The sequence below is a fragment of the Chrysochloris asiatica genome, unplaced genomic scaffold, assembly GCF_000296735.1.
Source record: "Chrysochloris asiatica unplaced genomic scaffold, ChrAsi1.0 scaffold00029, whole genome shotgun sequence".
Lineage (NCBI taxonomy): Eukaryota > Metazoa > Chordata > Mammalia > Afrosoricida > Chrysochloridae > Chrysochloris > Chrysochloris asiatica.
In genome coordinates, this window is record NW_006408547.1 from 10,528,863 (window position 1) to 10,552,710 (window position 23,848).

At 39.1% G+C, this 23,848-nt stretch overlaps 1 pseudogene; it reads left to right on the forward strand.

The window, feature by feature from the left end:
* The first annotated feature begins 8,013 nt into the window (after positions 1-8,013).
* Positions 8,014-21,175, forward strand: LOC102825320 (annotated as a pseudogene).
* Positions 21,176-23,848: the final 2,673 nt, after the last annotated feature.

A 23,848-nucleotide genomic window follows, 5' to 3' on the forward strand; every position in this document is an offset into this window, starting at 1 on the left:
TGCTTTAGCATCTCTACGCTGGAAAGAAGTTTCAGAGTCTCTTCTGACATCTATTTTGACCTTTACCTTCTTTCTTGTCTTCTTAATGACTTTGTTCTCTTCATGTATGATGTTCTTGATGTCATCCCACAGATTCTTCTGATCTTCGGTCTTTAGTATTAAATGTATCAAATCTATTCATATATATATATAAACAATAAAGCTCACTTATGTTCTTTTATATATTCCCCTTTTGATGGTTAAGTAAGTAGGATGGCTCTATAGGATAAGAATTGGATTGCAGACCTTAAGTTCAGTATTTCGAACCCACCAGTTGCTCCATGGAAGAAAGGTGAGGCTTTCTGCTTCCTTCAAGATTTAGAACCTTGGAAACTCTAAACTAGGTTACTGGTTGGGAATTGACTTGATCGCACTTAACCACACAACAAGATGCTTAAGGGTGTGTGTCAACTTGATCATGATTCTTAGTGGTTTGATAGCTATTATGTTACCATCTTCCATTTTGTGATATGATGTGAGCAATTAGTTGAAAAGAGAGTTTCTTAGGGGTGTGACCTACATCCAATATACATGTATATGGATATTCTGGTAAATTTCTTCCTCTATTGATTCTGCTTCCGATTTATAATCTTCAAACCTTCAGCAATTGGGAGCTGAGTCCACAGTGTCCACCCGATCTGAAAATCTTGGAATTTGTCATCTCCCACAATTCCATGAGTCTCCAGCCTTCTACCTGACCTACTGATTTAAGTGTTGTCAGACCCCGCCCGCAACCATGTGAGTTAAGAGAAGTCTCCATCCTGATGCCTGACACATATAATTGGGATCTGTTCTTTTCCACAATTGCATGTCCCATTTCCTTGAAATATACCTCTATCTATATATTTTTATGCATGTGTCTCTGGCTTACTCCTTTGCGTTTCTTTTTAGGTTTTAGCTTTTTAATGATTAATAAACCAAATAAATAAGTTATCACAAATATAATATGTATTGAAATGTAGCTTTACATTGGTCTTGTCACTCTTATTTTGTGGTTGGATCAGTAGCAGCCAGCACATGAGTCTGGGACCTCTGCAACAGCGAACACACAGCAGGCAAGAGCTGAGGCTTAGGGAGCAGACTGATGGACATACATTTCTGACCTCAGATCCTGGCCTTTGCAGCCACACCATGGATTCCAATTCCATTTTGTTGTTGTTGTTTTACGTTTTTATTGTAAATTGAGTGATAGTTTACATGGGAGAACTTTGGTTTTACACTCATTGTTTCTTTCCAATGATTGCAATCTCCTCTGAGCATCATCACTCAACAGAATTTTGAATATTCAACTCCTTCTGGTTTTGTTTTGTGGTTTTTTGGGTTTGGTTTTTTTTGGCTGGGGGGATGTACACAAAAACACTCAGGAATATATAATCATTTAAACAACCAAAGGGTACATTCTGCAAGCCTGCCTCCTGGACGCCAGCACATAGCCTTTTTTCCCCAGATGAGTCTGAAGTCCTCAGCTACTCCCTCTCTCCATATCATAATCTTTGCCTCCATCTCTAGTGTCGGTGCTTCTCTGGATAGGGTTCCACATTCTGCTCATGCTTTTCTCCCTTGATGGTCCTAGGGTCCTCCTGTTCCTGAAATGTAAAGTTAACTAATTCCCCCTTTGTGTTACAAAACTTCTACCTTTACAGTTGTGACAGTCTCAATTAGTCATGATAACAATTACTCACTATTGAATCCTAAGAATCGTATCCCCAACTCCTTTCACAAGAGCCATCTAGGCAAAATTAAAACTATGCAGTGGGAACTGTACCATCACCCACATACTCTGAAACTACATTCCCTCTTAAAAAATTGTAAGCCAGTGACATCATGCCATTTTAAGCAACCAATGTCTAAGTTCCCTGTCCCTATCAACCCTGTATACAGAGGGGATAGCATTGATACTTGATGTGAAGACTCCTTCCCTCTCAGTTGGTATTTTGAGCTATTACATCCATAAGTATAAGGAGCTCTGGTAGCATAGTGGTTACGAATCGGGCTGCAAACCTTAAGGTTAGCAGTTTGAAACTAGCAGCTGTTCTGTGGGAGAAAGATGAGGCTTTCTGCTCCCATAATGATTTACAGCCTTGGAAACCCACTAAACCCACTACTTATGAGTTGGAACCGACTCCACAGCACATAAACACCATCACCACCACATCCATAAGCATAGGTCAAGTTCATCAAATTGTATCAATTTACATTTGTTTTCTTTGTGAACATTTAAAAAAAAATCTTCCTCTAATCAAGTTCTGATCATTAAGCCTCGAGACTAGGCCAAATAGGTACTATCTACAAGCTTGAGTGTTCTTGTGTGCCTCCCCTTACTTGATATCAGCTAGACGCTTCACTCTCAGATCTAGCCCTCCATGGCTATGTCTGTGTCCATGGGCTCACGAGTCCTCAGGTCTCACCATACTTCAGACCAACCAGCCTTTCCTCTTCTCTCTCTCATCTCCAGATCAATGGGAGTCCATGGAACATGGTCAAACTCAGCCTATTGCTTCATTACTGCCTCCCTCCTCCACTCAACAGTAGAGCATAATCTTCAAACCTTCAGCAATTGGGAGTGGAACCAGCAGTGTGCCATCTAACCTACAGATCTTAGAATTTGTCTTCTCCTACAATTCCATGAGCCTCCAGCCTTCTGCTTGATCTACCAATCTGTGTGTTGACAGATCCTGCAACCATGTGAGTTAGGAGTTTTCAACCTGATGCCTGACACATATAATTGGGATTTGTTAGTCTCTGTAACTACATGCTCCATTTGTTTGAAATAAATCTGTATATATTTTTGTATATGTGTCACTGGTTTTGTGCCTCTACAGAACCCAGTCTAGGCACTCTCTTAATACTTTATTTTAAACTAAGAATTTCTCTTCCTTTGGCAAAATATAGAGATTGGCCCTGCCTTTATTAAGGCTTAAGTAGATTTTACTTGATTTTCAGAAAATATATATTTTTTTGTTGAACTATTCTCTAAGAAACAAAATGCAGTTTGTATTATGTAAGCACACCTACATGAAATGATTTAAAAATAGAGTATGAATTCTCTGTACTGAAATAAAATCAATTTTTACATATCTTCCAAATTGTTACTTTTCTTATCTACTATGACCCATTTCTATCTTTTCAGTTCTCATTTTTCTGTGAGTAGTTAATAGTAGGAAATGTCTTTCACATGTTTTGTTAGAGATTTAATGAAAAAAATCAATATATTACTTATGACTACCTCTTATTTGTCAGGAGGAGACATTTCACAGCCTTTCCTTTCACCTGCTTCCTCTGAAAAACAAAGCTGATGAAAAGAAATATGGGACTAATTCTGTCCCTCTTGAAATAAGGACCAAAATAGTATTCTTATCAAGTTTGTAGTCAGAAGAAAACTGTGGACTACATACAATATTTAGATTAAAAGACCCAGATTTTAAAATTGCCTCAATAGATTGAAATAATAGACCATTAGTATATGTAGATAGCTAGAGGGAAAGCCTCAGAAATGAATGACCCAAACAGAATAAATGAAAGTGGTCAATGACAAGTGTAAAACTCCACATAGTTTAAAAGTTCTTTGATTTACACATTCAAGTTCACATACACAAAGAAATAAGGACTAGACATAGACTGAAGGTGAGTGGAAACATTAGCAGATGCTAAAATCCCTAAAATAAATCTCCCTTTCATCATTCTAAACTTAAGTCTGATTATTGTTATTGCTGTTAAGCGCCATCAAGTCACTTCCACTCATAGTGACCCTGTTTAGGGTTTCCGAGGAGCGGTTGATGTATTTGAACAGCTGACCTTGTGGTTCAAATGACTTGCGATCCAGGGCATTATTCCACAGTGCCACACAAGGACTCCAAAACGTGATTAAGTTCACATAATTAGTAAAAAAAAAAAAAAAATCAGGATAAAATGGGGAGAAAAAGATACGTTTACCCAGCAAACAGTAAATGCTCAATAAATTGTGTGGAAAGAATGAATAAGGGAATTGTCGTCAAGTGTGTTGTCAATAAAAAGTCAAGAAAAATGTGAATTTATTCTCCATTTATGCCTTTCAAGAAGCAAATAAGGATATCTGGTGGTACAATGGTTAAGCATGGGAGTCCTGGTGTTGTGCTGTGGATTAATGTGCCAGACTGCAAAGCCATTTGAACTGCAAGGTTGGCAGTTCAAGCTCACCAGCTGCTCCTCAGAAACCCTATATAGGGTCACTATGGGTAGGAATTGACTCAACGGCACTTAACAACAACAATGGTTAAGTACTAGGCTGCTGCTAATTGATAGATTTGAATCCACTGGCATTTGAACCCACCAACAGGTCTTCGGAAATCCTATGCAGGGTTACTAGGAGTTGGAACCAACTTGACTGCTCTTAACAACAACAACCACTCCACTAGTGGAAAGACAAGGTGATTTGCCCCTGCAAAGATTCAAATGTAGGAAGCTGTATGGGGCAGTTGACTGTCCTATGATGTCACCCTTAGTCCAACAACAACAGAGGAAAAATTAAAACTATGAGGAATGGGTTTTTTTTTTAAAAGCAACTGTTCAACACTAAATCTGAATTAGGTAGGCCAACTCTTGTTGCTGTTAAGTGTCGTTGAGTTGGTTCCAACTCTTAGCGACCCTGTATAGTATTTCTGAGGAATGGCTGGAGAACTTAAACTGCTAATCTTGTAATTCAAACTGACCTTGTAGTCCAGCACACTCACCCGCAGCACCACACCAAGTCTCCCTGGCCCTAAGGTATTATCTGGTCTTTGAATTAGTTCTGTAAATACAGTTTTATTTGAACATAATCATATACCTTCATTTTCCAATTGTCATTGAATTCTTCATAGTCTAACTCATTTACTATCTGGCCCTTTACAACTGCTGTGAGACATGCCACAGTGAAGTCACCTGAAACTGGCAGTGTTCCCACAGGTTGATAATGTTGATAACTCTACAAATCCAAGGAATACAGGATAAAAGACGGAAATGACGTAACACTGACCATGCCTTCAGTGTCTGACTTAGTCTATAGCAATCCAGAATTTGCTTAACTGTATAGTCTAAATTTCCTCATTAGAATCATTAAAAATATATAAATAGTTCTGTGATGAAACAACTTTTGTGATAAGTATATACAGTACCTCTCTACTAAAGTTTCTTATAATCTCTAAGCCTAGGAAAGACTCTGAAGCATCTTGCAGAAAATGAGTCATATTACTTGATTTAACTCATGATTTGGTGATTTATTTGAATATAGAACTCCTTTTCTTTTGCAGAACACCCACTAAAGTCACTAGATTCAGTATATATAAAACATACTGGGAAAACTGGCATAAATAGTGTGACATGAGCATTTAAAGTTGAGAAAGACAAGGAAATTACTTCCCAGATTTGAATGTCAAGAATACTAATAAAGTACATTACAAACCATGAATAAACTTGATGATTATGATTTAGTCTGTATCAGGATGACACTTTTCAAAGCAGCCTGTGACCTCAACACCAGAGTCACTGGGATACCAACAAAACCACTGATTTCCAGTTCCTTCCTGTCAATTATGTTGTTGTTACTAAGTGCTGTCAAGTCGGTTCTGATTCAGAAGACCCTGTATAGGGTTTTTTGAGGTTACATATTTTTGAAGTGCATACAATTGCTAGTGAAAGACATCATGTTTGAAGGAGAAGAAAGTCTCATGTTTTTTCCCCCACAGAGCGGCTGGTGGGTCAAAGTCCAGCGCTTATTCCTATAGATATACCAAATGATAAACGTGTGCTTATCCCACCCAGGATATAACAAATGATAAGTTAGAATATCTGTGGTTGTGAAGTACAGTCTTAACTTTTAGCTAACTACAGGTAATTTTTAAATATATGTTAATATTAAAAACCACTCAGGAAAATCAATAGATGTTTCTCAAGAGGAAAAAAAAAAAAAATCCTAGAGTCTACTAGTCTGTATTTTCCCCATTTTCCTCAGAACTTTTTTGACATTGGTTATATTTAAAGCACTAAAGAATCTGTTTTAGGATCAGGTGAGTGAGACTGCTAAGGCAGATTATTGCAGCTCTAAAGGAAACAATATAAAGGTTTGCACTTACAATCAAAATTTGGTTACCAAATTATAAGAAATCAAGAATGTTTGCAATAATGACAGATTCACTTCTTACCTTTTCAAAAGTCTTTCTTTGAATTGTTCAGTCCTAGATTCTCTTGTCCCTGAACTTTTGTAAAGTTTTATTTTCTTCCTATTATTTTATAAATATGTACAATATATTTATTTAATATGATGGTTGTTGTTAAGAGTTGTCAAGTCGGTTCCAGCCCATAGTGACCCTATATTGGCTTTCTGAGTAGCAACTGGTTAGCTTGAACTGCTGACCTTGCTGTTTAAGCTGACATTTCAGTCCAGCGCACTAACCCACAGCAACACAACCTGGACTCCATTTAATACGATTGTTGTTGTTGTTAAGTGCCGTCGAGTTGGTTTCGATCCATAGTGACCCTGTACAGGGTTTCCGAGGCTATAAATCTTTACGGGAGCAGAACGCCTCATCTTTCTCCCGCGGAGCAGCTGGTAGTTTCGAACTGCTGACCTTGCGGTTCACAGCCCGATTCGTAACCACTACGCTACCAGAGCTCCTGATATTTAACAATATTTAATGTATCGTATTTAATACGATAGTACTCTGTATTTTATATTAGCTAATGTTTTTTATTTGGTGAGTTTGAACCTCAAGGTTGGCTGTTCAAACTCACGAGGAGGAGTGGACTAGACAGTGCTTAACAACATCAATATTTATTTTATTAATGTGTAAAGTCCTAAAGAAAAAGGCACAAGGCTTCAATTCTACATTTTAGGTCTCACTGGGAGAAACTAAATAGCTATTTTAATATTTACGTGTTACATGCTTGAGTTATTTATAGATAATACCAAGTAGATGCTAATATGCATATAAACCTGATAAGTAACCTCATTCATAGCTACATGAAGAGCAACAGGGATCAATACAGTCCTGGCTAAATGATTTCAAATTTCCAATTTGATTGTATGCATTAGTGCCAGCAGCCTAGCCATGATCACAGAAAGATCAGAAAGTCAAAGACCATAACCATCAGGATGGACTATGGTGGGCTGCAGGGTAATGTGCTGGACCACAAGGTCAACGGTTCAAACTTACCAATCACTCCCCAGAAAACCCTAGACAGGGTTACTGTGAATCAGAACCCACTCAATGGCACTTAACAACAACAACATGCCATTACACGAAGGAGACAAAAATCCTCACATTGGACTGATAAACATCAACATACTAAATGAAGAAAAAAACTAAAGTTGACAATGTTTTTATATACATGAATCAACATTCAATGGCCATCACTGGAAGCAGCAATGAAGAAATCAGATAAGATATTGCAAGGGCAAATCTATTGTAAAAGACCTCTTTACATTTTTAACAAGCAAAGATAAAGTTTTGATAACTAAGGTTATACAAGCGGTGTTTTCCCCCCAATCATGTCATAAGTAGAGCATACACACACACACACACACCCAAAAAACAAAACAAAAAAAACAGAGAAAACTGATGCATTTGAATTCTGAAATGTTAGTGTTGGTGAAGAATACTGAAAAATCATTCTTAGAAGAAATACTGCCAGAATGCTCTTTAGAAACCAGATAACTTTTACGCAACAACTTTGGCCATGTCATCAAGAAAGACCAATTGCTAGTGAAAGACATCATGTTTGGTAAGAGGATCAGTGAAACTGAGGGAACCTCTAAACGAGATGGATTGACAAAATGGCTATAATGATGATTTCAAATATACTAATTAATTATCACGAAGATGGCAGAGGACTAGGCAAAGTTTGGTTTCATTATTCTTAAGGTCACCTTGAGTAAGGGCCAACTCAGTGGCAAATAATAACAACAAAATTATATTGAATATGAATGGGTTGCATAATGAAACCAAGAGCCCAAACAGAATGTGCTTAATTGATAAAAGAGTTTCAAGCAGAAATTTGTCTACAACCCTGAGCTACAAATTAATGGCTTGCAAAAGTAATAACAGTAACAAAACTATTGTGAACAAGAAGAATGTTTTCCTGAAGGGAAAACGAGGTAAAAATAGCTCATCCCCCAAATCACAGCAGGAAACGGGTATAATAGGCTTTAATTTAGCAGAGGGTTGAGGAAAGTTCCTTTAGAGTGCATTTCCACAATGCATGGGTTACTTAAAGGAAAGATGCGTAGTTTGTGATGAAGTGATTGATGTGTCAAGTCTACACAGATGAGACCTAAATGGCAGAAATGTAAAGAATTGAGAGAATTTACAGAAATGTGAAAATTAAAAAAGGAAGCAGAAGGCAAAATTCATTAATTCAAATAAGGATGAAACAGAGTTCAAGAAAAACAAATTCAAGATGAAGCTCAGAATATACTGTTTAGACAATAAGTTTCCATAGAAGGAAAATGAAGGTTATGCATTCTTCATCATAAAAGAAAAGATTATGCAAAGGGTTCCTCAGAGAAAGATTATACCACAAAGCAGCTTCTGCAGTTCACAAGGATGTGGGTAGATGTGTTTGCCTTGCAACTAAGGGAAGGTGAATTAGACCCCAGGTAGGAGACATCTCACTTCAGCTGGGACCTTTTTGGCTTTCAGAAAGCTTTCCCCAGATTTGAGGGCAACATTAGGCTGAAATGGAGTCTGGATGTTACAGATGGTAAATGAACTCACCTACTCATCAAAGGACTCCCAGCGTGGCGCTGTGAGCTCAGCAGTGGACTTCCAACCACAAAGTTGGCACTTCAAACCCACCAGCTGCTTCTTGGAAACCCTATACAGGTTGGAAGTTCAAATGCACTCAGAAGTTTCTCAGACGAAAGGCCTGGGAATCTTTTTTTTTTTTTTTTTCCCAATCAGCCACTGAAAGCTTTATGGAATACAGTTCTATTTTGATACAATAGGTCACCATGAGTTAGAAGCAACTCCATCTCAACTGATGTAGGTTAAATTTGTGAAAAAAATTGGTAAAGTAGAGAAAATCTATTTAAAGCTTAAGCCAGTCTGTCACACGATATAAATTCATTTGGTCTGGAATTTCATGAGGAGAGGAACCTGGCCTATTGCTAGTGTATGCTCAGTACCTAACACAGTGCCTGACCATTGTAGGCATAAGGAATGACTTTTGCAACAGAATGTAATTATTACTACAAACCTTACAGGAAACAAAATGAGTTCTGCCTTTGCATAGTGTCTGTGCTAAACTCATCATAGGTAGTCTGAGGAGACAGGAGGTGCTACCATTGAAAAGATATAAGAGTTTTTGATATTAAAAAAATTCCAAAAGACTTGAAATATGGGGAAAATATTACAGATTAAACATCAGAATCATCTGCAAAAAGAAAAAGGCTTAAAATACATAATCCCAGTTTTATCCAAACCAATGTGAATGGTGAGACTGAAATTCTATCAGTTAATAGGAGATTTTTTAAATAGCTCAAGCGTGGGTGCCATATAACACAAGAGTAAGGATTAGTTTGAACATAAGGTCCAATTCCATTTAATGGAAGAATTCAACCTAAGCTTGAGTAACTCTTAGGTTAGGAGCTCTTTCCAACAGACACATCAAAATTTCTTGTGCTGTAGCCAACACTACATTGTAGAAACTGACAAGTTCTTGGTACAAGTTCAGGTCTTATTATCAGCACCCAGTCAGTCTACTGTCTCTTTTATATAATAGGCCTTCAAATATGTCGCTCTTGCTTCTGCTTCATAGTGGTAACAGTAATTATGCTTAACAGAGTTATGTGGCTTTGTTGTGGGCCTTGGAAAAACTATACCAAGGAAAACAATTACAAACATGGCTTTAAGATTGTTTACTCTTATTGTTGGGATGAAAGGAGCTCTGGTAGTGTAGGGGTTACGAATCGGGCTGTGAACATTAAGGTCAGCAGTTCAAAACTACCAGCTGCTCTGTGGGAGAAAGATGAGGCTTTCTGCTCCTGTAAAGATTTACAGTCTAAGAAACTCTGTACAGGGTTGCTATGAGTCGGAACCGACTGCACGGCACATAAGCACCATTCCTGGGATGAAGGACTGTGCTTACTTTTTGTTTTTCTTAGACACTTCCTACTTTTTTGTTCTTCTTAGTCAGTTCAGACTCATTGAGCTCCCAGGTATAGAAGGAAAGACTACCACTCTTGCTGTATCCTCATAATCTTTGTTTAGTTTGAGACCATTTTTCAAGCCACTGCGTCAAACCATTGTGTTGAGGTGAGGGTTTTCCACTTCTTTACTTACCCCTCTTTGTAACTTTACCAAGCGTGGTGTCATTACTTGGGACTTCCTGATAACAGGTATGCTATGGGCGATGAGGTCTCTCAATCTGGCATTCTAAGGAATATCCACGCCACGCTTCAAAAACAAATTTATTCAATTTTCTGGCAATCCATTGGAATACTATTTTTTACTAACAATATAAATGGAGGCATTCATTTTTCTTTGGTCTTCCTTTTTCATGCTCCAGTTTTTGCCTGCATATGAGATGACTGAATACATAATGTCTTGGTTCAGGTACGTTTTAGTCTTTATAATGACATCTTTGTTTTCTAGCATGTTAAAGAGGTCTTTTGCAGCAGATTTTAGCCAACAAAATATACCATTTAATTTCTTGACTGCTACTTCCATGGGCATTCAATGAAATCCTTGACATCTTCAATATTCTCTCCATTTATCATGCTCCTTACTGGCACCATTATGAGTTTTCTTTGCTTTATGTTTAGGTATAATCCAAACTGGAGATTGTCGTTTTGAGTCTTCATCTTTAAGTCTTCTTCACTTTCAGCAAGCAAGGTTATGTCATCTGAATATTGAAAGTTGTTCACGAGTCTTCCTCCACATTCTTCTACATAAAATCCAGTTCTTGGATTATATGTTCAATGTACAGATTAAGTAAGTATGGTGAAAGATACAACCCTAACCCATACCTTGCCTGATTTTAAACCATGAAGAATTCCCTTGTTCTAGTCAAATGACTGTTCCATGGGTTATGTTTTGGTTCCACATGAATACAATTAAGTGCTCTGAAATTTCCATTATTTGAAATATTATCTAAAGTTTATTATGATCTACACAGTTGAAGGCTTTGCATAAAATAAAACACAGGTAAACATCTTTCTGGTACTCTCTGCTTTCAGCCAAGATCCCACTGATATCAGCAATGATATTCCACATTTCGTGTCCTCTTCTGAACCTTGTTTGAATTTTAAGCAGTTCCCTGTGCTGACCTGTTTTTTAATTATCTTCAGCAAAGCTTTAGTTCTGTGAAATATTAAAGATATTGATAGAAACTTTGCAAATTCTGTTGCATCATCTTTCTTTGAAATGGGCACAATTATGTATCTTTTCCAATCTAGCCATGAGTTGTCTTGCAAATGTCTTGGCATAGACAATCAGCGCTTCCAGTGTTGTATCAGTTTATTGAAACATTTCAGTTGGTATTCTGGCAGCTTCTGGGGCCTTGTCTTCACCAATGCCTTCATGCTTTTCAATAGCATCTTTATCATATGGCATCTTCTAAAATGGTTGAATTTTGACCAATTCTATCTGATACAATGATTTTGTGTCTCCCATCCATCTTCTTTTGATACTCCTGCATTGCTCAATATTTTGCTCATTTAGTTTGCCAATATTGTAACCTGAGGCTTGATTTTTTTTTTAAACTCAGTTTTTTCAGCTGTAGACATTCTGAGTGTGCTCTTCCTTTTTGATTTTCTAACTCCAGGACTTTGCACGTTTTATTAGGATACTTTACTTTGTTGCATTTTGAAATTTCTCTTTGCTCAGCCTCTTCCTTTTGCTTTACCTACTGTATATTCAAGGAGCTCTGGTAGCATAGTGGTTATGAGTTGGACTGCTAACCTCAAGGACAGCAGTTCTAAATTACCTGTTGTTCTGTGGGATAAAGATGAGGCTTTCCCCTCCTTTAGCCTTGGAAACCCTATGCAGGCTTGTTATGAATCAGAACCAACTCCACAGCACATAACCACCACCATTCTAACATACAAAAGCAAATTTTAGAATCTCTTCTGGCATCTTCTTTGCTTTTTAGGATTTTTTTTTTTTTTTTAATTGTTGGTGTGAATTGGGTGAAGGTTAACCAAGGTCAACAATTCATGCACATTTCGCTGCCTCGTTGGTTACAGTCCACTGGTCTTTACTGTCTTGGTTGTTATACTTCTGATGTTGTTGTTTTTAAGTGCCATCTAATTAGTTCTGACTCACAGCGACTCTGCAAAGGGCTTCAAAGGAGCAACTGGTGGATTTGAACTTCTGACCTTTAGGTTAACAGTCCAGTGCTTATTGTGCAGCACCACATGAGGATTATGTGCATACTTCAGCATCCTTCTGAACTTTCTTCAGGTCAGCAGCTTATGGAAAGCTCCCCTCTCCTGACTTCCTCCCTGGTGGCCATAGTTAGAAGTCTCTCAGAATTACTCCAAAGATATTTTGGTTTTTGGTCAAAAACTGGAGTGTAATCAAGTGGATCAAAAAGGATAATGAACTCTAATTTATGGTAAATTGAAAAGCCCAAGTGCTGTAATTTCTATCCATCAGAATCCTTGTTTTGTGGTTTACCTTTAGCGCATTAAAACCCTATCATACTTTGTTACTACTCTAAACCACTCCTCTCCCCACATAGGACATAGCAAACGGTTTTTTTTTTTTTCTTTAAAATTAGATTTAATTAAAGTTAGTTTTCCTTTCCTTTCTAATTCTTTTTAGAAATTCATATGCCATCATTATTGGTTATTTTCAAGTGAATTCCAACCATAGAGACGCTACAGGACAGGAAGAGCTGCTCTGTAGAGTTCTCAGCGCTACAAATCTTTACAGAAGCAAGATTCCACAAAGCTGATGGTGGGTTCTTTCTCCCAGAGTCAATGGTGGTTTTAAACTACCAACATTTCTGTTAGCAACAGAGCGCTTAACCAGTGAATCACAAGGACTCCTATACCACCTCAAGGCAGTAATTTTCAAACTCCATTTGTAAAAGATAAAACAAGTAAAATATTTTATGTAACTACAGTACCATAAGGAGGAGTTGTTGTTGTTGTTAAGTGCCATTGAATCTGACCCATAGCGACCCTGAGGGTTTCTAAGGAGCAGCTAGTGATCTTGAACTGACTACATTGTAGTTCAAACAGCTTTGCAGTCTGGTGCATCAACCCACAGCGCCACACCAGGACTCCTACCATAAGAAGTGTTGTTGTTAAGTGCCATCAAGTTGATTGTGACCCATAGCGACCCTGTATAGTGTTTCCAAGGAGCAACTGGTGAGCTTGAACCACTGACCTTGCAGTTCAAATGACTTTGCAGTCTGACGCATTAGCCCACAGCGCCACACCAGGACTCTACCATAAGGAGTTGTTGTTGTTGTTAAGTGTCGAAGAGTAGATTCCGACCCATAGCAACCCTTTAAAAGGTATCCAAGGAGCAACTGGTGAGCTTGAACCACTGACCTTGCAGTTCAAATGACTTTGCAGTCTGACGCATTAGCCCACAGCGCCACACCAGGACTCTACCATAAGGAGTAGGGATGGCAAAATAGTTACGCATTTGATTACTAATCCTTAGCTGCTAGAGTCCACTTAGTGACTCCCCATGAGAAAGATCTGGTGATCTGCTTCAGTAAAGATTAAAACTCAAAACCAAGCCCACTGCCACCGAATTAATGATCCCCACTCACAGCGACCCATTGCTGTTGATGTTATGCGCTGTTGAGCGAGTTCACACTCATAGCAACTGTGAATAGGGTTTCCAAGGAGCAGCTGGTGGGTCTGACCGGCAGACCTTGGAGTTCAAACCAACCTTGTGGTTCAGTGCTTATCCTACAGTGTCACACCAGAACTCCATAGTAATCCATAGCGTTTCCAAAATATTAAGTCTTTAAGGAAGCAGAAAACCTCAACTTTTCCCCATGGAATTTCTGTTGGGTTTGAACCACCGGCCTTGTATTTAGAACCACAGTGAGACCAGGACTCCTTCTAGTAAAGATTATAACATAGAAAACCCTATGAGGCTGCTCTACAACTCTTTCTCATGGTGTCGCTGTGAGAAAAACCTAACTGGATGCATCTAATAACATTATATAGTATATAGGGGAACATTTCCTTCCACCACCCCCTTCCCTACGTCTACAGCTATAAATACATAAATAGAAACCTGGTATCTGAGCAATGCAAATATTATTTCTTTTCTTTCAAGTAATATGTATTTATTTTGATTGAAAACTAGCAATTGTAGTGCCTAGTATATAAGTTCCAGTCTGAAAGTACAAGTGACCTTACTACTATTTATGTTCCTGTCTATAAGAAGCAGCCTTTACTTTTAAAAGTAATTACTTCCATTTTTAAGCATTTATTTGTATAACATGCACTAATGGCTGAAACTAAGTGATAGATTGAAGCTAATTATCTTAAAAAATTACTGTATATTCTTATTTTATTCAAATTTTTACCGTGGTGTTGTTGTTAGACACCATTGAGTGGGTTGTGACTCGTAGTGACCTTGTGTAGGGTTTCTGAGGTTGGAAATCTCTACAGCAGCTAAAAAATTCATTTTCTTCCTGCAGAGAAGCTCATGGTGAACTACTGACCTGTGGTTAGCAGTCCAGCATTTATCCTATAGCACCACCAGCGTTCCAATTTGTATTATTAAAAAAAAGAAGAATCATAATTCTTTTTGATTCAGAAAAATCTGCTGAAACATTATAAAACCCATCTTTGTGAGTGCGAACTTTCTCAGTTTGCCAAGTGGCAATATTTGGCATTTACAGAAAAGAGTGAAGTAAGATAAATCACTGAACTTGAAGTAACATAATTATGTTTAAAAACACTACTACCAGGAACTAAGTTTTTATTTAACTCTAGACTAAATTAGTAACCAGAAAAAGATGCTCAAAAGATGATTCTAGATTTCCACTTATGTTATGCTAGTTACAAATAAGTAAAATTATTTCATATTCTCCCAGATATTCATCCAAACAGCAGATGCCACTCTTTATGGAATCTTGTCCATATAATGAATAAGAAAGGCACAACAATTACTTAGACGCAGATGTCTATATAAAGAAATGGGGATCTTCTGGAAAAGTTAACTCTCTGAAAAAAAAAAAATTGAAAAGGATAAACCAAACCAGATTGCCATCCAATTGGAGTTTGACTGATGGCAACCCTATAAGACATCATCTATCAGTTTGTCATGTTGTGGTGGCTTGCATGTTGCTGTGATGCTGGGAGCTATGCCATCAGTATTTTATATACCATCAGGATCAACCATGGTGGGTAGACTTCAGCAGAGCTTACAGACTAAGACAGACTAAAAAGATGGCACCGTGCGCCACTATTAAATGGTTAGTGAAACACTGTTTGACACAATGCCAGAAGATGAGCTCCTAGGTTAGAAAACACTCAAAATACAACTAAGGGAACAGCTTCCTCCTCAAAGGAGAGCTGACCACATGGAGACAAGAATGGACAAAGTTCTGGGGACCTTCATTAGCAGACACAACTCAAAACATCCATTTATAATTAGAGCATGGATTATAGAAAGTATGAATCTAGGAAAATTGGCATAGTTGTTGTTAAGTGCCATGAAGTCAGTTCCCACTTATGCCATGAAAAGGGTTTTCAAGGAGTGGCTGGTAAATTTGAACAGCTGACCTTGTGTTTCAAAGCATTATCCCACAGCACCACACCAGAGCTAAAATAGACTGGTGTTGGCCATTTTGAATCTGACAATCATATGGTCAACTATTCTGAGAATAACAAATTGAAGAGGAATGGTATCAAATTCATCATCAGAAAGAACATCTCCAGATCTCTCTTGAAACACAATGTTGTTTGTGATAGACTACTAATCAAATGCCTACAAGGAAGACCTGGAGTTCTGGTAGTATAGTGAGTTACGAATCAGGCTGCTAACCACAAAGTCAGCAGTTCAACTGCTTGGTGGGAGAAAGATAAGGCTTTCTGCTCCTGTAAAGATTACAGTCACAGAAACCCTATACAGGTCACCATGAGTCAGAACCAACTCCACAGCACATACCATCACCAAAAGGAAGATCAGTCAGTACTAATAATATTCAAATTTATGTGCCAAACATTAAAGCGAATGATAAAATTGAAAAATTCTACCAATTTCTATAGTTAGAAATTGATCAAACATTCAATCAAGATGCATTAATAATTAATGATGATTGGAAACAAAGAAGATAAGTAATTTGAAAATATGGCCTTGGTGATATAAATTACGCTAGAGATCACAGGATAGAATTTTGCTTATTCATTGCAAATATCATTTTTCAACAACATAAAAGGCAACTATATGCACATGGACCTCATCAGACAGAATACACAGAATCAAATTGACTACACCTGTGGGAAAATCTCAGCATTATCAGTCAATAAAAGACCTGGAGCCAACCGTCAATTGGGTGAAACTGAAGAACATTAAATATGGACCACCTGAAGTTAGAGATCAGCTCAAGAACAGATTTGATGCATTAGACACTAATGTCCAAAGACTTGTAGAATGACACCAAGAACATCAGAGATGATAAAAAGCAAAACGTTATTTAAAAGGCAGTAATATAAACAAAAGACCAAAATGGATGTCTGAAACTTGTACTTGAATAGAGATAAATTAAAGTGAATGAAAATGAAGAAGCAAAAGATCTGCACTGAAAATTTCAAAGGGCAGCTCAAGAATACAAAGTCAAATATTATAATGAAATGTGCAAAGTCCTGGAGTTAGAAAGCCAAAAGCGAAGAACTCTCTCAGCATTTCTCAAGTTGAAAGAACTGAAGATTTCAAGTTTAAAGTCGTGACTTGCAATACTGAAGTACTCCATAGTACTTCAAAAGGAATCTTGGTACAATGCTTTTGGATAAGTAAATAGACTGTAAGGTCAGTTTGAACCACAGGTCAATGGATCAAACCACCAGCCAGCCGATCCTTGGAAATTTTATACAGGGTTGCTATGAGTCAGAACCAACTCAATGTCACTTAACAACAACAACAACAACAACATAGGTAAAATACTGATTGATTCAAAAAGGATCAGAAGATAGAAGGAATACCCAAAAATAACGGTCAATGTTCAATCCTTTCAAATGGTAGCATATGATCAGGAATCAGTGGTACTGAAGGACGAAGTCCAAGCTGCACTGAAGGCATTTTGGGAAAACAAGGATTCAGGAACTGATGGAATTCAAATAGAAATCTTTCAACAAACTGATAACAACACTAAAGGTTCTCACTCATCTAAGCCAAGAAATTTGGAAGGAGAGCTAACTGGTCAGTTTGAAGAAATTCCTATCTGTTCCCATTACAGAGAGGTGATTCAACAAAATGTGGAAATTATCTAACAGTACCACTTAATATCACATGCAAGTAAAATCTTAACTGATGATAATTCAAAAAATTATTGCAGCAGTACATTGACAGGAAGCTGCCAGAAATCCAAGTTGGATTCAAAAAAGACTCGAAATCACAGATACCTTGACTGAAATCAGAGAATGCCAGAAGGATGTTTGCTGATGCTTTCTTTCACTATGCAAAGACTTTCAATTTGTGAATCATAAAAATACTAAGAGCAACTTTGTGAAGAATGAATATTCCGTAACACTTCATTGTGCTTATGAGGAACCTGTACATGGACCAAGAGGCAGTTGTTAGAACAGAACAAAGGGATACTGAATGGTGTAAAATCAGGAAAGGTGTGCCCCAGGGTTGTATCCATACATCATACATATTCAATTTGTATGCTAAGCAAATGATCTGATAAACTGGATTATATGAAGAACAATGTGCCATCGAGATTGACATCCTACAAGATACAAAAATTCTCACAACTGGAACAATCAAAGCTGTTGTTTTTAAGTTCCATCAAGCCGGTCATCTCATAGCAAAACTGTGTGGGGTTTTCGAGCATCCGTTGGTGGGTTTAAACTGCCAGTCTTTTAGTTTGTAGTCCTACAGCGCAATACCAGGAGTTCGAACCAATAAATAACATCATGATCAATGGAGAAAAGATTGCAGTTTTCAAAGGCTTCATTCTGCTTAGATCCACAATCAACATTTGTGGAAACAGCAGTCAAGAAATGAAACAGCGTATTATTTTCTCTTGCAAAAGAGCTCTTTCAAGTGTTAAAGAGCAACAGATCAATTTTCAGACTAAGGTGCACCTGACACAAGCTATGGGATTTTCAATTGCCTCAGATGCATGTGAAAGTTGAACAATGAATAAGAAAGACTGGAGAAGAATTGATATTTGAGTTATAGTACTGGAGAAGAATATTAAAAGTACCACGGACCGCCAGAAGAATAAACAAATCTGTGTTGGAAGAAATACAGCCAGGATGCTCCTTAGAATCCAGGATGGGGACACTTTGTCTTTTATACTTTGGAGACACGTTATCCGGAGGGACTTGTCCCTGGAGAAAGACCTTATGCATGGTAAAGCGGAAGGTCAATAAAAAAGACTAAGAGCCCCTACGACATGGATTGGCACAGTGGATGAACACTTGGCTTTTGAGGACGGCACTGAACTGGGCAGTGTTTTGCTCTTTGGTGCATAGGGTCATATGAGTCAGAACTGACTTGCTGGAACCTAACAACAACAAGACAGAGAAGACAGAGTAAAACTACCCTAAGGCAACAATCTTTCCAGAAGAGTGACTGGTATACTTAAATCATAGGTTTGCAGCCAAACACTTAGCCACTATGACACTGGAGCGTCAATGGAATGCTAAGGCTGGAAACAAAGAGGAAGGATCAGAAGTTGGAAAATATGGCCTTGCTGATAAGAATTTTGCAAGACCAATGTATTGCTCATTGCAAATTCCTTTTTTAAACAAGATAAAAAACAACTATATATGTGAATCTCACCAGATAGAATACAAAGAAATCAAATTGACTACATCTGTGGAAAACCTCCATATCATCAGCCAAAACAAGGCCAGGAGCAGATTGTGGAACAGACCATCAACTGCTCATATGCAAATTCAGGCTGAAACTGAAGAAAATTAAAACAAGTTCACAAGAGCCAAAATATAAACTTGAATATATCTCACTTGAATTCAGAGATCATCTGGAGAACAGATATGATGCATTAGACATTAAAGACCAAAGACCAAAAGAGTTGTGGGATGACATCAAGAATACCATATAGGTAGAAAACAGGTGTTTGAGAAGAAGGAAAACACCAAAATGGATGTCAGAAGAGACTCTGAAACTTGCTCTCCAGCACAGAGATGCTAAAGCAAATGGAAGAAGTGAGGAGGTACAAGAGCTGACCAGACAGTTTCAAAGGTCAGCACCAGAGGACAAAGTCAAATATAGTGAAATATGCAAATACCTGGAGTTACAAAACCAAAGAAAAGAACACTTCGAGCATTTCTCAAGCTGAAGAAAACAATCAAATCTCGACTTTTGTATTGAAGGATTCTCTGGGGAAATTATTGAATTATACACCTGCCTCCCAACACCCAGTCCTGAGGCCCCATTTTCTCCACATACCTTGGATTCCTGTGGGTACTGTTCCTCCATGGACCCCGCTCCTCCTAAGTCGTCGGTTGGTGTGTCTCGGCGTCACACCCGCCGCCCATGGAGTTTTCCAGACCAGCTGACCAGTGTCCCAGCGCGGCGGGGGGGTGGTGACTCAAGTTCTGCAGGCACCATGAACCAAAATGAGTTCACGGGATTGTCCAAGAGGAGCTCCTGAAGGTGGTCGGCAGCCCCGGCTGGGTGCGCACCCACTGGGCACTGCTGATGCTCTTCTGGCTCAGCTGGCCAGGCATGCTGTCCGGCGCCGCGGTCATCATTGTTCAGGCGCCACGCTGCCGCCTGCTGCCCACACAGAGATGGTGACACAAGGGTGCCCTCTTCCGAATCGTTGATATTCAGGCCTTCCTACCCGGTGAAGGGGTTAGCCGAGCCGACCCTGACGGACTCCTGGACTACCTGAGCACGCTGAAGGTGAAGGGCCCAATTCACAACAACCAAGAGGATGACGTGTTCGGGACCAACTTGAACCAGATCGACCCCACTCTGGGGTCCAAGAAGGGTTTTGAAAAAGGGCGTTCGGGTCATTCTGGATCTCATTCCCAAGTACAGGGGCCAGAACTCATGGTTCCTCCCATGCAGGTTGGCATGGTGGCCACAAAGAAGAAGGATGCAATGGCGTTCTGTTTGCAGGCTGGTGTGGATGGGTACCAGGTCCACAATGTGGAGAATCTAATGGCTGCGTCCTTGTTCTTGGCTGAATGGTAAAACATTACCCAAAGCGTCAGTGAAGAAAGGATCGTGATTGCAGGGACTGACACCTCCCACCTTCCGCAGATCCTGAAGCTGTGCAACTCCACCAACAATGCCCTGATGGTGACTAGCTCGTACTTAGCAGGCCCTAAATTTGCTAAGGAACATACAAAACACCTGCTCACCCAGTATTTGAACGCTACTAGCGATTGCTGGTGCAGCTGAAGTTTATCTCAGGCTGGGCTCCTGACGTCCTTTGTACTGGCGCCCTTCTCCGAGTCTACCACATGCTGTTCTTCACTCTGCCAGGGACACCTGTTTACAGCTCGGGGGATGAGATTGGCCTGCAGGCAGCTGCCCTTCCTGAACAGGCTCCAGTTATGCTGTGGGATGAGTCCAACCTCCCCAGCACCTTTGGGCTAGTAAATATCAACATGACTGTGAAGGGTCCGGATTCAGTCCCTGGCACCTTCCTCTCTGTGTTCAGGAAGCTGAGTGACGAGCGCGTCAAGAAACGCTCCCTGCTGCACCCGGACTTCTACGAGCTCTCCTCTGGGCCTCGTCTCTTCTTCTACGTCCTCTACTGGGACCAGAACCAGCGGTTCCTGGTCGTGCTCAGCTTTGGGGACCTAAGCGCAGCGGCCAAGTTGGAGACCTCCGGCCTGCCTGGGAGTGTCAGCCTGCGGGCCAAGGCTGAACTCATGCTCAACACCCAGCCAGGCCGGGAGGAGGGCACCTCCCTGAAACTGCAGCTCCTGAACTTAGAGCCCCATGAAGGGCTATTGTTGGGCTACTCTATGTGGCCTGACACCCCAGCCTGATCAGACCCCTTTTCCTTTCCTTCCTTCCCATACCTTCTTTTTTTATTGTCACAGATAGATGAGCCCCAAATAAAAGTTACCCCTGCCTGGTGAAAAAAAAAGAAGATGGAAGGAATACATAAGAGTCGCTGTACCAAAAGAAAATGATTGATGTTCAACCATTTCAAGAGGTAGCAAATGACCAGGAGCCAGTGATACTGAAGGAAGAAGTCCAAGGTACATTGAAGGAATTGACAAAGAACAAGGTACTGGGAATTGATGGAATACAAATTGAAATCTTTCAACAAAGTGAGGCAGAACTGGAGGCACTCAATCATCTCTGCCAAGAAATTTGGAAGACAACTGTCTGGACAACTGACTGGAGGAGGTCTGTATTTGTGCCCATTCCAAAGAGAGGGGACCCAAGGGAATGCGGAAATCATCGGACAATATAATTTATATCTCATGTGAGTGATGTTTTACTAAAGATAATGCAAAAATCACTACAACCATGTATTGACATAGAACTTCCAGAAATTCATTCATGATTCAGAAGAAGACTTGGAACGAAAGATATCATTGCTGATGTCAATTGGATCTTGGCTGAAAGCAGAAAATACCAGAAAAATGTTTACCTGTGCTTTATTTACTATACTTGTGAGTATCATGACAAGTGATGGACAGCATTGCGAAGCATGCGCATTCTAGACAGACACTTAATTGTGCTCATGAGTAACCTGTACATAGAAGAATGGATTAACATTACGAAAGGTGTGTTCCAAGGTTGTATTCTTTTAGCATACTTATTGAATCTGTATGCTGAGCAAATAATCCAAAAAGCTGAAGTAAATGAAGAAGAGTGTGGCATCTGGACTGGTGGAAGACTCTGACATACACATGGTAGAACCTTGCTTGCTGAAAGCAAAGAGGACTTAAATACTTACTCATGAGGATCAAAGACCACAGACTTCAATACGGGTTGCATCACAATGAGAGAAAACAAACCAAAAAAACCCACAACAAAACCAAACCCACTAGACCAATAAACAACATTCACACAAACAGAGAAAAGATTGAAGTTGTCAAAGACTTCACTGTGTTTGGATCAATCATCGACAATCACAGAACAGCAGTCAAGAATTCAAATGATGTATTACATTGGGCAAATATTGCACAAAACTTCTTTAAAAGTGTTGAAGAACAAAGATGTCAATTTGAGAACTAAAGTGGGCCTGACCCAAGCCATGGTATCCTCTATAACCTCATATGCATGCAAAAGTTGGACAGTGAATAAGGAAGACCATAGAAAAATTGATGCATTTGAGTTGTGGAGTTGGAGGAGAATATTGAAAGCACCATGGGCTGCCAAAAGAATAAATAGAACCGTTTTGGAAGAAGTGCAGCCAGAGTGCTACTTGGAGGCCAGGCTGGCCAAACTTCGTCTCTCATACTTCAGACATATTGTTAGGAAGGAGCAGTCACTTGAGAAGGATATCATGTTTGGTAAAGTGGAGGGTCAGTGAAAAAGAGGAAGACCCCCAGTGAGATAGATTGACATAGTGTCAGCAGTAATGAACTCAAACATAGCAATGATTGTGAGGTTGGCCCAGGCCCAGGCAGTGTGTCGTTTTATTGTGTCTAGGATTGATATGAGTCAATACTGACTCAATGGCACCTAACAACAACAACAAACTAAAAAATAAAAATTAAGTCAGTTTTAACTTACAGAGACTATATATAATGTTTCCAAGAAGCAGCTGGTAGATTTGATTTGCCAGCCTTGTGAGATCATATACGTTGTTAAGTGCCGCCAAGTTGGTTCCAACCCATAGTGACCCTATATAGGGTTTCCAAGGAGCAGCTGATGAGTTTGAACCACTGGCCTTGCAGTTCTAACAACTTTGCAGTCTGGCGTATTAACCCACATGGATACATATCACTCTAAAAAGTATGTGATTTTGAAAATGTTAACAAAATAATTTCAGATGGGATGGGTTGAAACTAATTTTGTAAATTTCTGACCATTTGTTAGTCTAAGATTTTAAAACAATATTCCTTCAATCTACATGATTTCCTAGACACAACCAGATTCAAAATGATAATAAAGATGTTTTTTAATAGCTCTAATTTCCCTGAACTTTAGCTTTCATCTATTCCTGGTCTAGAAGATGTCTTACAATAATTCCTATCTATCTTCTTGTTCTATCAAAGGTATAAAATTATGCCACATTATTTCAAAGAAGTCTAAAATCCACAGGTCATATGCAGCCAACCCTATTTCAGACTTTTGCTTGGAATAATAAAAATGAGCACAGCTAACAAAGACAGAAAAATAATTTATTACACTTTGATGTGGTAATTCAATCAACAGGAAGCCTAGATAACAAGATTAAAGGAACCAAATCCAGAAAGATGATTAGTTACGGCAGAACTCAAGTTCCCACTCAGGGAAAGCCAGCGTGGTATATACTTAATGTTGACCCTAGACCACCACCTTTGATACTACTAGACCATCAATGGTGGCACCATAGAATTCATTTTAAGTAGCTTCTGTGTCCCATTACATATACAGAGTCTCAAAGTAACCTTAGCTGAGATTGCAGGATCTGCCCTTTTCTGTTTTTATAGTAGTGATGGTAGGCTCAGGAAGGGATTTGAGATATTGGTCATTCAAAGAAATTAAATGTTCATTAA